Consider the following 5,032-nt stretch of genomic DNA (forward strand, 5'->3'; position numbering starts at 1 on the left):
CCCTTCTATAAAAATGTTTATATATGTGTTTTAAACTTAGTACAACTAGCAGGGAGAAAGTGTTTAATAGCATTGCATTTTCTCATGATCTCATGTCTGCTGACTCCTTAAAAGATTGGAAAATCCCATTCTCCACCATTTTACTGTAATCATATTGCCTCTTGTCATTTTTTTTCTTTTAAGTCCAAAATCCCTTAAGCTTTCCTTATAGGAAGGTGCTTTGTGTTTGCAATCATGACTCCCCTTCATTTCACATTTTTTAATGATACATAGTCATACATAAACATAATTATACCATGCATTTTTATTAAAACTTTATAACAGTATTTCTTCTCTTCATCCTCATTTGTACATAAAACATCTGCTTTTCATGTCCCCTTTTTTGTGATTTCATCTTTCCCTTGTTTTGTATATACAATAAAAGCAATGTAAGAATGTGTTTATAATCATTTTAGAATTGTTTCCTAATACTATATAATACTTTTATGCATCCATAAAATGAGTTAACATTATTATAGAATTGGAACAGGATTGAGTCTCAAGTATAAATTATTATAGTATTTACTTATTTAGCCTTAACCAAGACCAGAAAATGGACAAACATCCCTGGAAAAAAGGGCAAATTACTTCCCAATTTGTGCCAAGAAACTATGGACACATTCAAAAAGTCATCAGTCAATGTTTTTATTCTTTGTTTTATGTCTCAGATTATCCAGTGTCCTTAATTTGTGGATAGTCAACCAAGTAGTGATAGCCTCAACGGCTCTAGCAAAAAAAAAACCTTAATTAAAGTGTAATTATGAAGTAGCTAGCATCTTTTTATCTCATCCGTTTCAGGAGTTGGCATTCTCAAAGGGATACACTGCCTTGATCCACCACATAAAATATGGCCTTTTAAATGAAGTGTTAGTGCCCTCCAGTGGCCTATCTTGGAAACAATTATTAATTACATCAAAGTGTAACAAATGTTTTGATGTGGCAGGTTCTTGGCAACACAGTATCACAAGAAGGAAGTGCTGATGAAAGAAATAATATTGCACCGTAAATACAGTTTATTTTTTATTACTTAAGTTTTTTCACCTCAGTTCCTGGACCCTTTATGACACATGCATGTGATTTTCTGTAACCTACAGCCCTGGCACTCCTTTAAAGTCTCACCTCTGAGTACTTATCAGGCCCAATCCTCTTAATGTTCAAACACAAATGAGGTCATCCTGGTGCTGCCATTCAAGTTCTTAGTTCCTCCCTGCATATTGCATACTGACTCTTAACCACTGTTAAGGAACACAAAATGAGTACAGGTAGTCCTCAACTTACAACCACAACTGAGCCCAAAATTTATGTTGCTAAGCAAGAGTTAAGTGAGTTGCACCCCATTTTGCAACCCTTTTTACTAGAGTTATTAAGTGAACCACTACCATTATTAAGACAACCATGCAATTGTTAAATGAATCTGGCTTCCCCATTGATTTTGTTTGTTGGAACTCAGCTGGGAAGGCTATAAATGGTGATTACATGAGCCCAGGATACTGTAATTATCATAAATACATGCCGGTTGCCAAGAGCCCCCAAATTTTGATCAGATAACCATGAGGATACAACGGTTGTAAGTGTGAAAACTACACCCATAAGTCACTTTTTTCATTGATGTAACTTCAGTCACTAAACAAATGGTTGTAAGTGGAGGACTATCTGTACCAGTTTCAAAACTGCTTAAAAATAAGATTCTGTCATAATTACAGTATATTAATAATGATAACATAAACTATAGAAACACTGACTTATCTTATTTATCTTTGGCATAAGTATATGATGAAGAGTACCCCTGTTCACAGTATAAAAAATGTAGTGCCTGACTCAAGTAGACCTATAAAATAGAAAGTTTGCTGCATCTGTGTAAATTTGTGGTGTGACTGTTATTATGATGGTTGTTTTAATTTTGGCTGTTTGTGTTGCTGTTTTTTTTTATTCTACCAGAATGGGTAGCTGTAACAAATCTAAATAACAATATGTATATTCCTATTAGTGACATATAGGGATGCTTATTAAGTTTTAACTAAAAGACTGGGATAACCTATGAAGATGGTTCAGTATGGTGATGATGATGATGATGATGATCTCAGAGAGGAAGTAGTTTTTTTAATAGATATATCATTATATATTGAAAAACCTGTACCTATTACCAAGTTTTTTCTGGGACTCAATTCAAAATGGAGTGTAAAACTTCATATAGTTTAGGCTAAAGTTGTTTACAGGATTTGCCAATTATTAGGATCTTCAATAGATCCTATCATGGATATGTTTAATCATAATTTCTAGTTGCTCTAATATTGTTACTTTTACATTAATATATCCCAATTTGAAAGTAAAATGTACTATAAAAAAGGTAAATACTTAAGAAAATGGTGGGTTCCCACATAGCTGAATGTAGTCAGAGGCTGAATAGTTTTCTAATGTATACTTTGTTTCTTGCAGTAAACAATGATAAAATCTGATTCCTTTCCAATTCAGTGATTTGTGAAGCTTACATACCCTAAAATAAATCATTCTCAGCTATGTAATTCCTGTGTACTATACTGAACAACTATATCATCCAACCTGGCAAAAGAGAAAACTTACAATATAGGTAACAGACAGTGTTTATGTTAAAAGCAAATTAAGAGTTATTAAAAGAGATACTAAGAACATTAGGATTAACAGTCAATAAATAAACCTGTGAAACCTTTTGCCTATAACGGTAGTGTCCATTGGGAAAAGCCAAAGAAGTCAAAACAGTTGCAGCAACATGATGAAAACCCTACTGCAGGGGTCTTCAAACTTGGCCCTTTTATGACTTGTGGACTTCAGCTCCCAGAATTCCTCAGCCAGACACACTGGCTGAGGAATTCTGGGAGTTGAAGTCCACAAGTCATAAAAGGGCGAAGTTTGAAGACCCCTGCCCTACTGCTACATACATTTATCCATACTGCAACATAGGTACATAGAACAGAACTGCCACCAGGCTATCACAACTTCGGTCATGAATCTATTTAACACACCCCTCTTAAGTGCTGCTGTCCTCTAAAATCCTCAACATGTTAAACGCCAACCTTATTCCCTTGAGCTTGTTTTAAAAGATAGCCTGGAAAAAGCCTAAAAGTCCTAGAGTCCTAGACAGAGTTAGGGTCATTGTTAAATAATTAGGTCATGCCTAATTTTCTACAATTATTTTTTTAAATATCTGCTACTTCTGAGCTTTTGAAAATTGTTGTAAGCCATCTGAACATTGTCATGGAAGAATATAAATATAAGAATTTAGTACTTATAATATTGTTTCACTAATTCATTTGGTAGAAACCAAATTCCTCTGCATTTAAAGTTAGTTCCATATAATCTATTCTGTTTTGACATATCAGTCATGCTCATACCACAAAATTAACATGCATCTGAATAAAATACCTAATCTATTAGTTCTTCATGTACACTCTCATTGCCATGCTTCAATTATCATACACAATTCTTAACCAATATGATTGCAATAGAACTACAATGTGCTAGATTTAATTTAATTTTAATTTTATATTGTATTGTTTTTAAATTTTGCCTTGTAAACCACCCTGAGTCCTTTGGGAGTAGGGCGGTATATAAACCGAATAAATAAATAAATAAATAGACAAAGTTATATACTCATCCATGCTATTAACATTCTCATGAAGTACATTTATAAAAGAAACTAACTTGTAGAAAATTCCTTGTACTTAGATTTGCATCTCTTCTTTCCTCCAGAAGTGTAAAGAAATATACATGGCTCTCCAATTTTTCCCAAACCATGTGAGATAGACCACACTGAAATCTACTGATTCAAAGAATAAAGTTATTCTGCAAGGACAATGGGTGGTTTGGACAAATACTTCCAAGGAATTTTCTGGATATGAATCTTACCAGCTCTAAGCCAGTATCTTCACTACTAGATTAGAGTGGCTATGTAAAGAACAGGGATCTCTCTATGCCTTTGGAAGTCCTTTATCGTTATAATGTTTCCATCAGGTTTTGCATCATTATATAATAACTTGTACTTTGTTTTGCATATCTGGTTATTTGAACATTTAAGCCAATATTAAAACAGATCAATGCACCATAAAGGAATATGTCTTACAATGTACACTGCTTCTGCTAGGTTAATGAGACCCAAAACAGCACAAATTGTGTTAATCAGTTACACTGGAGGTCCTCAAATTCTTCCAACTCATCAATTCCCTCCTGAAGTTCGTTTGTTCCTTAATCCATGAACATTATATGAAAATAATTTTAAAAATACTACTTTAATAGCTCTACAAATATTATCAATCCCTCGGATAGTGCCGTTGAACTTTGAAGGTTAATATTGGTCACTCTAGGGCAGGGGTCGGCAACCTCGGCTCTTTTATGACTCGTGGACTTCAACTCCCAGAATTCCTGAGCCAGCATAGCTGGCTCAGGAATTCTGGGAGTTGAAGTCCACGAGTCATAAAAGAGCCGAGGTTGCCGACCCCTGCTCTAGGGGAACCCCGAATTAGACAAGTATCTTACAAACACGTGAAAACTTTGAAATTTATATTTTGCTGTCACGCATCTACGATGGCGATTTGTGAGAAAGTCGCATAAAGGTATTTAGATACGAAAGCGTCTAAATTGCCCCTTCCACCTGGCTTAGGCAATTGTCAACAGGTGTCTGACCCCGCCTAGCCCTGCCCCGCTTTATTTTTTTGTCGAACAACTTCCCGCTTGACTCGCTTTTGCCCAAACAAAAAAAAAATTAACGCGTTACGGCTCCGCGAGATAAAAGAGGGCAACTTAAACCTGGCCTTTACACGTAAACATACACACGCGCGCACCCCGCCCGCCCGCCACCTCCGCCCGCCGCCGAGAAAGTTATACCGAGTGTTCGCAAATAGATTGCGGGCTTTTATAGCGCCTTTACCCAGCAGCCCCCGCGCGCGCCGCGGCCGATTGGCTGCAGGGCTGCACAGGGGGGCGGGAACGCGCACGTCGCGTTTTTGTATGAAGCCGTGGA

At 36.1% G+C, this 5,032-nt stretch overlaps 1 protein-coding gene across 1 annotated transcript in view; it reads left to right on the top strand.

The window, feature by feature from the left end:
- TRAIP (TRAF interacting protein) overlaps window positions 1–4,109 on the top strand; it is a gene marked incomplete at its 5' end in the record, with an annotated part of 39,805 nt that extends 35,696 nt beyond the window's left edge. The window contains 2 exon segments of the mRNA XM_083351094.1: window positions 838–1,041; window positions 3,766–4,109.
- Between the last annotated feature and the right edge of the window lie 923 nt (window positions 4,110–5,032).

The sequence above is a fragment of the Vipera ursinii genome, assembly GCF_947247035.1.
Source record: "Vipera ursinii genome assembly, chromosome: 2".
In the NCBI taxonomy this organism is placed as follows: domain Eukaryota; kingdom Metazoa; phylum Chordata; class Lepidosauria; order Squamata; family Viperidae; genus Vipera; species Vipera ursinii.